The 12,693-nt window shown below is 49.6% G+C and overlaps 3 non-coding genes across 3 annotated transcripts; 2 read left to right on the forward strand and 1 right to left on the reverse strand.

Moving 5' to 3' along the window:
* Positions 1-1,878: 1,878 nt before the first annotated feature.
* On the reverse strand, positions 1,879-1,952 carry TRNAT-AGU. The gene has a single exon. It is a non-coding gene; the product is annotated as a tRNA-Thr (tRNA).
* A 4,801-nt stretch (positions 1,953-6,753) lies between these two features.
* TRNAT-UGU lies at positions 6,754-6,828 on the forward strand. The gene has a single exon. It is a non-coding gene; the product is annotated as a tRNA-Thr (tRNA).
* Positions 6,829-8,265: 1,437 nt separating this feature from the next.
* TRNAE-UUC lies at positions 8,266-8,337 on the forward strand. The gene has a single exon. It is a non-coding gene; the product is annotated as a tRNA-Glu (tRNA).
* The last annotated feature ends 4,356 nt before the right edge of the window (positions 8,338-12,693 follow it).

Here is a 12,693-nt window from a genome sequence, read left to right on the forward strand (position 1 = left end):
CCTATTGGAGGGCTGCCACCACTGTCTCTAGGTTTGCCCATCAGTGTGTGCCAGGGTGAGCACCAGCCAAGTGTGTGGCATTTCTGTAGTGTAGGGTGATCACATTTGCCTAACGCTCAAAAGGTCCCTGGTTCAAAACCAGGCAGGAACATGCTGGTTCCTTTTCTCAGATCCCCTTGCTGTCCAGGAAGGCGCTGCTCCTTCTGCCACTGGCCTGTCTCTGAGATAACTCCAACCCCTCCATGACAGAGGGTGCTGATGTCAGTCTGGAAAACCTAGAGCAGTTGGTGTATCACCTTTTGGAGGCTTGTGGCTTGGCCTCCCCTGCCCTTGGAGGTTGTCTTCTAGACACTTGAACTAAGACTATAAAATAGGAGACTGTGGCATCATGTTTTTGCCTTTCTCCTCCCCCACGTATGCTGGAAGCAGCAGGAATCCTGAAAGGATGAAAGTCATCTGAGGAGACTGGTCCAGGTTTCAGTGGGAATTTTTTATGGATTTAGGATGGTAACATCCAGTGGGGTGAGAAAATTGCTTGTCCTAACTACTGCCTAGTGTAATAAGGTGTAAAGTTTTAGCTTGTGCATTTATCTTTAATTCCTTTGGTAACTTACTTTGATCTTTTATGCCAACCATGTATAAATCCTTAAAACTCCACCTTTCTGTAGTTAATAAATCTATTTTATACTTTACTGAAAATACCGTATTTTGCTTGAAGTCCATGGGAAATCTCAGCTCAGTTAGAAGGCTGGTGCATGTACTGTTCACAATGAGGGAAGGGAGGACTGGGTAATAAACTCACACCGATCAGGCTTCTGACTAGGACAAGATGGTATGATCCAGGGGTGCCAGACTGCAGAGCTGGGGAATTGGCGGGAGGCTCTCTATCTATCGTTAGTTTTGTGAGTGGCTGGGAGAAGCATTCATGTAACTCAGTTGGATGTGCCCCTACCTGTGGATGTCTGTGTAAGTGCAATATGTGCCAGAGATTCGCAGCCTGTCACAGCATCACAGTGTGAGAGGGAGCCCAGGCGGTGGGACACAGGGCTCAGGGGTCCCACTGTTCAGGTTGCATCCTGCAGATCCCATCACAGACTTTCAACAGCCACCGTGGATGTTCACAGAGACAGAGAGAGAGATGCCAAATAGTGATCTCCAGGGCCTGCAGACATCAAACGATGAGGAATTCTGCGCACAGAGAGGACCCTGCTAGTGGAAAATGCCTTTGGAAAAGCCCCTTCTGTCACCGCTGTGGTCGTACAGTGCTCAGTGCTCTGCGTTGTGGCCTCAAGAGCCATGGATGCAAGTGGAGTTACGATGACCTTTTCCTTGTCTCCACATTTCTTAGGTGCCTCCTGCCGACACTACCGGTTTCTTTTGGAAGCATTTGCGCTGCAAGGCAGAGGCATCTTCTCTGCTTCCTCGAAAGATTGACCAAAAGGTGGGAGGAGCAGACACATTTGTTAAGGCACCACTGGGTGCTGCATCCCTAACCTCCACTTTACCTGGCAGGTGCCTTGGCCAGCTTAGCCACGGTGCCGCTCTCTGGCACTTTTCTCCCAGCTGCTCCATTTTTCATCACTGACAATCAAAAGGAAGGCGACATGGCCTCTGTGTGTGGACATCCCCAACGAATCACAAGGACGTGTGGCACAGGCTCTCGTGTTGCAGCAATTGCAGTCGAAGCAACCGCCATGCCAATGCCAGTCACAGCAGCCTTTTCATCAGCTCCAGACTTGTGATTTGATTCTTTCCAATGCTTCTCTCCAAAGAAGCCTTTTCCTTAGCAAGCAATTAGTTGGATACCAAGGGAGGTCTCTTCTGTTTCCTAGAAAGACACAGGAAAATGTGAGCAGAGGAGACAAAAGCCATGCAACAAGGCACCACTGGGAGTTGAACCCAGGATCTCCTGTTTACTAAACAGGTGCTTTAGCTAACTAAGCCATGGTGCCTATCTCATGAAAGTGTTTACAACTGTTCCAAGTGATGGCCCAGGACAATACCTGCAAATTCCAAAGTACAGACGTTTCCCATGTCCCTCAAGACTTGCAGACCTTGAGGTGCCTGGCTCTCCGTGCACAGAAAGCCACAGCTGAGTTGACAGAGGGCTTCTAACATGTGCTTCTCCCACCAGCCACTGTGATCATATAGTGGTTAGTGATCTGTGTTTCAGTCGCAGCAACCTCGGCTCAGTTCTGAGTCATGGTAACCCTTCCTTCAGCTCTAGACTTCTCATTTGCCGCTTTCCAAGTGTGGTGGGGTGTCTGCCCCCAGACAAGCAGGAGAAAGATTAAGGCAGCCTTGCAGAGGCTGTGCAGAACCCAGCCTATCAGGAAAGTGCTTATTGGGAGAGCCAATCAGGAGTAGGCTTGCTGGAGCAGCCCATATATAAAGGGCTGCTCAGCACAGCAAGAGTCAGTCACTCCTTGGAGTTTGAGGAGGGAGGATTGGCTGCCCTGAAGGGAGGGCACCATGATCGGAGTAGTGCTGGGTGGGTAAGGGGAGCATGAGTGACCTCCTGGCTGACTGCTGCCAGACTGAGGCCCTGATACAAAGGCAGAGGAAGGTGCTAGGTCTGTGGGGAAGTGGTCCAGGGAAACAGATGGGGGGTTGGAGGTGCACCCCTTTAGCCTCAGTCGCCGCTGACACAGGTGGCTACAGCCTGGACTGCAGCTGGCCACTGAGGCAAGTGTCTGGATAGAGGACAGCTGCCCCCTGGAAGGGGGGAGAGAACTGAGTGGGGCACAGCCAGAGGGCTGTGTCCATAAGAGGACATTGAAGTCCTGAGAGCGACATGGGTCCTAATGATAGAACAGATGGCAGCCAGACGCCACTAGATGAAGGCGCACCGGGGGACCAGAGCTAATTGCCAGGACGGCCAACAGGAGGCACTGCAGTGGTGAGACATGCCCCATGGCACCAAGACTCAGCCGCAAGGAAGACTCTCTCTGTTTTGAACCACCACTTAGAAGGATTCTGCTGACAAGTCTTTTCTTTTTAAGAGAAGAGACACAAAAAAGGAGCCAACAGAGACATTAGGTTCAGCAAGGAAGAACTGTCAGGCCAAGCCAGGATTTCCTGGTTACTAGGAAGGCTCTTCAGCCAGCTCTTCCCAAAGATCACTATCTAGAGGCCTTTTAACAGTCACTGCAGATGTTCACCACAAAAGAGACAAAGAGATGCCGAAATAGAGCTCTCCACTGCCTGCTGCCATCACGCTACCAGGAGTTCTGTGCACAGAGAGGCCCCTGCTGGTGGAAAAAAGCTTTGGTAGAGACTCTTCTGACAACAGCTGCAGTCATATAGCATTTAGCGCTCTGTGTTGTGGCTTCAGCATCCACAGATGCAAGTTCAGTTGGGGGATGTTTTTCTTGTCTCCACATTTGTCTAGTGGCTCCTTTCAACACTTGTCACCAAAAAGACCTGTTTCTTTTGCAAGCAATGTACAGCTAGGCAAAGGCAGTCTTCTCCATTTCCTCAAAAGATCACCAAGCTGTGGGGAGAAGAGACACATTCAGCCAGGCACCACTGGGTGCTGGATGCTGAATCTCCTCTTTATTCAGCAGGTGTCTGTGAAGGACATAAATCTACACCGTGTAGAGGTCAAGAATAGGAGTTTATTACACACAGCGCTGGCGGAGTGTCACCTTGCTTATTAGGCTCAGAGACACTGCCAGTCAATTGATTACGATAGAATATATAGGTTTTCCATGGGTTGGGGAAAGTGACGGGGTAGGCACTTCCACACCCCGGGATAGGTTTTGCAGCAAGACAAGATAGCACAGTATCCACTGGTTAACAGGTTACATAATGTCTCCGCACATGGTCTCAAGTTAGCAAGTGAACATTTAATTAATACTTTGATAAAATGTTATTAGTATAAAATATGTTGAATTCTGATTTGAGGTCCACAGCAATGGAGCAACTCTTTTGATTGTCCAACAGGTACATTCCTAGAGGTTAAAGCAAAGAAACAGTGAAAGTATTATGGCAATAAAGATTGTTTTCTGTGTGTCTAAAGGCAAGGCATTGGTCCCTGGGAAGGGAGGTGGAAGGATGCCATATCTTATACTGAAATGTGCCTACTTCTCATAAACTCAAGGTTGCATCTGTGGGAAGAACATCTCCCTACAGAAGAGACTAACACAATAGGAAAAGGGATTCTTTGTTCAATCTGCAACTCTGAATAAGACACAATTATTTAGTTCTTCGCTCCAACACCTGGCAATTTGCTGACCAGGCCTATCTTAGCAAGCAAGGCTTTCTGTTTACCCAGCTTTCTCTTAGCTGATCACTATTTGCTAGGCCTCTGGTCCCTTGATCATGCTCTGGACTTTGGGTCTAGAAAAGAGCTGGCACAATCTATAGACCAGGTTGTTATATAAAAATGCACATGGATTTGAACCCTTCACATACAGTAATAGCAAAGTTCTTGGTTCTGGCTTGTAGCAGTGAGAGGATAAACTGCAGGTTCAAATCAAGTCTCTGGAGTCCATCCACAGCTGGGCTGGGTCATTCAGTCCTTTGTAGAGAGCTTCAGTTTGTAGCAAAGTCCCTCCAGAGGTACGAAGCAGGACTGAAGACAAGATAAAGACGAGGCATCAGCGTTTTATAATCTCTTGCCATGTGGTCTTTGCTTTCTTTGTCCCAAGGATACTCTATCCAGCACGTGGCATAGAAAAACCTTAGAGTTCTGTCCATAGGCAGGTCCCTGCATACCTTGCTGAGTCACAAGGCGAATCTGCCTTCTCTCAATGGGTCAGTTGTACAGCTCATGGTCCTTAATGAGCCATCAAGCAGGCTAGGCAGAACTGACACCAACTTGTCTGGCTGGGGTGTTCCCCGGAAGCATAGCACAAGTTTGAAATACGGGCAGCATAGAGCCAATATGCATAACGTCAACTACAAAAAAGATATACATCTAGAGATTGCATCATTATAATCAGCCAATCAGAACCTCTCCATACACTCCTTAGACAACAACCTTTTCTACCATATTGGCTGCAAATATAGAACAGCGGTCGCAACGGTGATCTATAGAGTTACAGATTATGTTAATAACATCACAGGAGGTGACACAGCCATCAGTGAGACTGATACTGGAATAGTGCTTCCAGTTTTGGTGTCCTCGTTTGAAAAAGATGTTGTGAAATTGGAGCTGGGACAGCAAAGAGCCACCAAATGTTCTGAGGGCTGGAGAAAAATCCCTTCTAGTGAGCTACTGAAACACCTCAACCTGTTCAGCTTATCAAAAGAAGATTGAAAGGTGACTTCATTGAAGTGTTGAAGGGCCTTAATGGAGAGAAAAGATTGGGTATTAAAGGGCTCTTTAATCTAGCAGAGAAAAGCATAACAAGACCCAATGGCTGGAAGGTGAAAAAAGACAAATTCAAATTACAAAAAGGCACAAAAACTCAACAGTGAGGATGAGTCACCTCAGGAACAAGCTACCAAGGAAAGTGGTGGATTCTCCATCTCCTGATGTCATTCAATGAAGACTAGATGCCTCTCTGGAATGTGTTTGCCCCAAAAGTAGCTCTTGTGTCATACAGGAGGCCCTGTGATATGCAGGGGGTCAGATTAGATGCTCTAATGGTCTCTTCTGGCCATAAAGTTGACTAATTTCTGAAAAACTGAGTGTAGCATTGGGAGCAGCATCTGATGTTTTACTGTCTAACCGGCTTGCTTCCTAGAACGAACGCTCCTTGAGTGGGGTGATCCACAGGGAGTAGCTCAAACCTCCAAAGTGCTGGCCAGGGGCAGGACATTAGCACAGCAAGGGAGGGGTGTGGCAGTGACATCACAAAGGCCTTTTGCAGGACCGGAGACTATTGGTCAAAGGTGGTGGGGAGATGGTGACCTCACAGAGAGATGCTGACATCAGCAGGCAGGACAGGGGCGAGGGGCCAGGGAAACCTCAGAGACCCTGTGGCTTTGCTCCAGCCAGTCTCCTTCTCCAGGTCTCTCTTTGAGGACTGAGAGAGTATTTGGGTTCAGGTACGTGAGCGCCAGGGGGAACCTCTTTCGAGTTTTCTCCTTCCCTTTTAGTGATTTTACTAGAAAACAGCAGTCCCTGTTTAGAAGGTAAGAGCCTCCTCGAGGGAAGGGGTGTCATGGGTGTGTCACAGTTCTGATGCCAGTGGCCCCCCTACACTGTAAGGAAGCTCCTGCCGCCCTGCTCTGTGTTCGCAGTGCGGGAGAGAGCAGCATCCACGGCAGTGATTTGCTCCTGGCTGCCAGAGCAGAGCAGCAGGCTCAGCTGTCAGAACTTCCCAGAGCGATGAAAGGGGTGGGGGCCCATGGCTCTGTAGCAGGAATGCAGGGCAGGCGAGTTCACGGCGGGCATTGTGGGATACTGGAGGAGGCCAGTTATGGGTGCTATAATGAACAGCAGCGTCTACTCTGTCATTTAAGTTTGCTGCAAAAAGCTCTAGCCCTCTCATTGAAGTCGTTTTATTTTGTCAGCAAAACAGGGCAGTTTTGTCGCAAGACATGGCATTGCAGTGTGTGCACCAGCCACAAGCTGCTGATCAAGGTAGCGTTGTGTGTTTTTCACACACCTGAGCAATATAATTCTGCTGAAACAACTTTGTAGTGCAGACCTGGCCAAAGATTTACTCACACACAACTTGTAAGGGAAATGTCACCTGCTCCTCTGCTTTGCAGAATCCAAACACAAGCAAAGCTTGTCAGGCCCCAGTGGTGATGGCAGGGAGTCAGGTGTGGGCAGACACAATGTTATAGTTACCCACAGGCACCATGGCTTAGCTGGCTAAAGCATCTGTTTTGTAAACAGGAGAACCTGGGTTTCAACTCCCAGTGGTGCCATGTTGACTGGTTGTTGGGGCACCTGCTATTAGCTACTGTCAGAAGACAAGATTCAGAGCTAGCTGGGCCTTTGGTCTGGCCAGTGTGGTTTTTCTTATGGTTTTAAATAACACTCACAGGCACTGATAACAGAAGTTACTGAACGTTTTGGAATTAGGAGCAGGTAGGTCAGTGGTTCCAGTCCCCACACAGATGTCCCCCTCCCTATGGGACAGGGGCAGGTCTGAGCTCTCACCCAAATGCTCATTGTGGCTGCCAGAATCTTTGAGCAGCTTGTTTAGTTTACGCCAAAGGTTGAGTCCTGCATTGTGCACCGTGTGTGAGAATGAAAAACCTGAACCGCCCTTAGAAATAACGAAAGCAGCAGGACGTGTTAGTGTCCCTGCCCCCACGCATACAGACCAATGGAGAAATGCCGTCGAGATCCAAGGTAATACTTCCTGCCATTTTACCTTTTTTGCTTGCTAAACTCCTTCTGATCTGCCCGGCCCAGGCTGTCCTCTGCCTCAGCTGCTGCTCCCGGCCTGCTGTAGAGTCAAACACGCAGGGCCCCCAGGGGAACAGAGGCTGGGACAGGGCAGCAGCCTGGGCTGGGCTGGGAAGATGCTGGGAGTTCTCGTTCCCTGAGAACTGGCCTGGCTCCCTTCTCAACAGCAAACAAATCAATTCCACGTCCCCCTCCCCAGAAAAACCAGCCTGGAGCCAAGGGCAGCAGGGGCCGATTCCCTCCAGTTCCCACCGAGGCAGGAGAGAAGCCAGGGTGTTTCTAGCAGTGCTTATGGAACTGAGGTGGGGAAACCAGCCTTTAATAACAGGCAGTTCCAGTTTAAGCTCAGTGTTTTTAACAATTTCTACAACATTAAAATAACCCTTCAATCGTAATGTCACCATCCATAACATTGCTTCAGCCTCCTAAGAGCCCAACTAAACATCTCTTCAAATCCAAGGGAGTGGAGATCAGTCAATGTTCAGAGTCATCCCCCATAAAAGAACCATGTTGTGGTACAATAGTGGCCCTACCATGTGGCCATCGCCGTTCCCTCCTCTTCCAGAGTCAGAACGTGATCAGCTCCCACTGAGGGGGAGCAACACCCCTCCCTTGGTCTCTGTGCCAGAGCTCCTATCAGCTCAGTGTCCTTCCCACAAGATTCGGCTGCTGAGAGGGTTGCGATGGGGTAAATGAAGGCAGAGGAGGATTGTTCCTGATGGGTTTTTCTTTGTGTGGCTCTGTGATCCTGCTGGAGGAAGCTGAAGCATGATTTGAGTTTGTTTCAGTGGCTTGGGTTGGGCTGAGGGTTGTGACCCTGAGCACAGGATTCCTTCACTTCCTGCTCTTAGCCCCTCAGGGAATGGACAATGGAGCAGCTTCAGAAATTGGATGGAAAGTAGCCTAAGAAAGTGTAACATAAGTGAGAAAAAAAAAGTAGTTTCATCACCTCCCTGGTGGTCTAGTGGCTAGGATTTGGCACCTTCACTGCCAAGGTCTGGGTTCAATTCCCAGTCAGGAAAAGTGACTATAAACCAAAACTGCTTCTGTTATTCCTTCACTTACAACATAAACAAATCCATTTGTAATTTTCCTGATTCCCCATCTTCCCAGTGTCTCCCATGGCAGGGCTGGCTCTAGGCACCAGCACAGCAAGCAGGTCCCTGGGGCAGTCAATGGAAAGGGGAGGCTTCAGCAGCAATTCGTCCCTCTCAGAGGGAAGGACTTGAGGCCAAAAGTGGCAGAGGTAGAGCTGCAGTTGATTGCAGCTTTTTTTATTTTTTTTTCCACTTGGGGCGGCAAAAACGCTGGAATTGGCCCTGCTCCATGGAAGACAATTTGTTTAAATCCCAGATGAGTGCAGTTTCTATCAGTTCTCAGCCTGAGTCCTTAGGTCTTAATCCTGAGGATATTGTCTCATCATGGGGCCATTTCCTGCCTCTCTTTCATACAGAAGCACAATTTTTCCTTGCACAGACACAGGAACAGCAAGATCTTTCTCTGTCCCTTGTGTAAAGCAAGGGGCCAAATTCCATGGAAACAATGGACAAGCAGGGGGCCCTGGGCACATCCAGCCCTGGCCGTGAGATGTTCCCTCCCCTCTGTCTTTATGCCCCTGTTGTTATTTCATGGATTGTCTGGGATGGGGGAAAAGCTGAGATCACTGCAGGTGGAGGGGAAAAAGGACCATGAAAATCTCAGGCCCCAACCCCTGCTACCAGGATCACCGAGGTGCTGGGAATCTGCATGGGAAAGGGACTGTGTGAATTGTCAAGGTGGGGAATGAATAACAATCTACAACTAGATCCACCTCATTAACCACCGACACAGGCTAATCCTGCTGCCGATAGAAGGGAAACTGGGAGTGATTCTTTGCTGTTTCAGCCCTGGAAACAGTGACCCAATTGCATCGCAGTGAATGTGCTGGGGAAAGCTGGACTTCACAGGCAGGTGGCAATAGCAGATCCTAGAAACACCTGGAGCTTCCCACAGCACTTCTGCCACCAGGGTCAGGTGTTGAGCGACTCACAGCGCCCCTCCCCTCCCATTACCTTCCAGCAGGAGGTAGCAGCACCCCCCACACCAATGCTGTGGAGAGGCCTGATGTATCTCTGCACCCTGAGCCCAGGGCACCCACTCTCTCTGCCCCACACATCGAATCTGGCCCTACTGCAAAGTGACCCCTAAGAACCAGCAGCCTCCAGGACCACAGGATTGGCCTCAGAGCAGGGAATGTGTCCCCCATGCTGCTGTTAGGCCACTGGATGCTCTGGAAACAGGAGGGCTCTGAGTGTAACCTATATAGGACAGCTCTGAGTATAAGCTGCAACCCCTCTGGGAATGTAGCTTAGTGCTAGAGCACATGCTTTGCATGTATGAGGCCCTGGGTTCAATCTGCAGCATTTCTAAGTTTTTTTTCACCCTGCTGCTTTGCTCATGCCCAGAGGGGAATGTGGCCCAGCAATCTCCCTGCAGGAGTTTTAATCCTGCTCAGTGAGGGGCAAGTGCCAATTGCATGGAAGGTCGGGGGGCGGTTTCTGTTCCTAAGTCACCTTGGTACATGTAAGATTCCCACCCGCTGTGCTGCTTGGGACAAGGTAGATGAGAAGGGCGAATCCTCCAGCGCTGGAGGGAAAGGTCCCATCTGCTCAGACTGAGAGGCAAGGAAACAGAGGGGCATCAGTGCTCAGAGAGGAGAGAGGTCAGTGATTTACACCCACCAGGGGACACTGTCTTTTTGAGTATCACAGTGGCAGCTGTGTTAGTCTGGATCTGTAAAAGCGACAGAGTCCTGTGGCACCTTATACACTAACAGACGTACAGGAGCATAAGCTTTCGGGGGTGAATCCCCACTTCGTCAGATGAATGGAGTGGGAATTCTGTGCCTGGCTAGACAACTACAAAAGCAGTTTCTCCTCCCTTGATGCTCACACCTCAGCTGCTAGAAGAGGCCTCATCCTCCCTGATTGAACTAACCTCCTTATCTCTAGACTGATTCTTGCCTGAATATTTATACCTCCTCTGGAAATTTCCACGACATTCATCTGATGAAGTGGGGATTCACCCACGAAAACTCATGCTCCAATACGTCTGTTAGTCTGTAAGGTGCCACAGGACTCTTTGTCTTTTTGAGGCGAGTGCAGCTGGCTTGGGATGGTGCTGACGATGGGTAGAAAAAAGGCTGGAGTCAATGACAGAACGAGACCACAGAAGGGGAAGGGGAATGGCAGCCCCACAGAAGGTCCTGGGTGCTCAGATGCCCCAGTTATTGCACCCTGGCCTGTCACAGAGAGAGACAAGACCCAGCGGGACCCAGCCCCCTACAGTGATCCCATGGACAAGAACCTGGTTGGGAGTGGGGTGAAGGATCCCTCTGGGCAAAGGGGAGCTGAAAACCCTCAGTGTCCTGGAATTTAAGCAATGGAAGCTTCAAACCCTGCACGGGTGTGGGCTGAGGTGCATCAGCCGAAGGTTGGGCTGGACAGGGGCGGCAGGTTTGTATCATTTTTGGTGGTGCCCAGAATGGGACTAAGTCCTGCCCCACACCCCAACACACACCTGCCTACGGCTCTGGGGGAGAGTTTGGGTGTAGGAGGGAGAGGGGCTGGGCTCTGGGAGAGAGTTTGGGGGCTGGGTCGGGGCTCAGTCAGGGGGTTGGGGTGCAGGAGTGTGTGCAGCGGTGGGAAGAACAACTTGGGATTGCTTGGGGAAGCCACCTTTAAAAACACAAGTGTAACATGCTAGTTACATTTTAATAAGACCAAATTAAATGGTGCAGGACAGAGCCATCTCCAGTCTATTGTCCTGGTCAATGGGAGCCATCAAGAGGCCAAACCACTGTTAATGGCCCACACTTTGCATCATTACAACAGGACCTCAGAGTTATATGTTTATATTTCTAGTTTCAGATACAGGAATGATCGGTTCATACAACTAGGATGAACACACACAGTAGATTATAAGCTTTGTAATGATACATTACAAGAGACCTTTTGCATGAAGCATAGTCCAGTCACTTTATATTCACACTCATTAGCATATTTTCATAAAATCACATGGAGTGCAACGGCACAGCAGGGACAGGGTTTTAACTAACTGCGGCACCTGGGGAGCAGTTTGAGTTTCATGTTCAGCGCTGTGGTATGAGTTCCTCCAGGTTTTCTCGTAAGCACACAGGGACCTTAGCAGGTGCTCTCGATACAGGAATGGGCCCCGATAGCGATAAAGTGATGGGAACTGCATTTCCCTTTCCCCTTTTTTATTTCTGTATTTCCAATGAACATTTCTGTTTGTGATTTCATTTTGCCTTTGTATAACTGTGTTTTTTCTCCTGGATTTTGATATTTTAACATAAAAAAAGAATACGACCATCAAGGCGCACAGATGGAGGAGACAGGCTGGGGCCTAGGAACTGCAAAGAGAGCGAGAGTAGCAGGTTTTCTGTATTGTTTCCTACCCCTCAATTTTTCTTGACTAGTTTCTGTTCTGTACAAAATTTGCCAATTTTTTACATGGGAGCCTGGCTGGCTCAGTTGGTAGAGCTTCAGACTTTTAAATCTGAGGGGCCCAGTAGCATCAACATCCTTGGTTCAGGCCCAAAGAAACACTTTTCCCCCTGTAACATCCCCAAAGAGTTTTCAGGAGGACTTTCCTTGACTTTAGTTGTTTTCCTTTTCAGACATGACATGGCCTTTCCCAGGACAGGGCCCTTTACTGCCTGGGATCTGAAGGGGGTTGGGGGGGGCCCTACACTCGCCTCACCTGTCCACAGGCCTCACAGTCTGGAGGAAGAAAGGCCTCTGGGCCTGCAGCAAAGTGCTGGGTGCTGACTTTTTTGAGCAAATACAGGGCTGGCCATAGAGGCATGTTTTCCCACTGAGTCCTCCCTGCCAGAAAAAATATGTCCCCCACAGACAGGGGCGGCTTCCAGGCCCCAGCACGCCAAGCGCGTGCTTGGGAGCAGCAAGCCGTGGGGGTGCTCTGCCGGGTCGCCGCAAGGGCGGCCGGCAGGCTGCCTTCGGCAGAATGCCTGCAAAGGGTCCACTGTTCCTGCCGACTTTCGGCAGACCTCCCGCAGGCAAGCCGCACGAAGGCAACCTGCCTGCCGTGCTTGGGGTCGGCAAAAATGCCCTAGAATGCGGAGGTGGCCCAATAGATTGGGATAAAGGGTTTGAAGAGAAAAAGCTCTAAGGATATAAAACCCAGACAGTCTTCCAGGGGCAGGTACGGTACAATACGCCTCAACAGGGAGCCATTGGGGGAGGGGGGTTTCACTTCCTCTGTTCAAAGTCCTGAGCGTTATTTTTAAAGATGAAGATAACACCATGGCTAATCAGTTGACTGGCACGTCGTGGGTTTTAAAGGAAAGGAAGGGACTA

The sequence above is a fragment of the Mauremys mutica genome, unplaced genomic scaffold (assembly GCF_020497125.1).
Source record: "Mauremys mutica isolate MM-2020 ecotype Southern unplaced genomic scaffold, ASM2049712v1 000820F_np12_subseq_148531:176088_obj, whole genome shotgun sequence".
NCBI classification, from domain to species: domain Eukaryota; kingdom Metazoa; phylum Chordata; order Testudines; family Geoemydidae; genus Mauremys; species Mauremys mutica.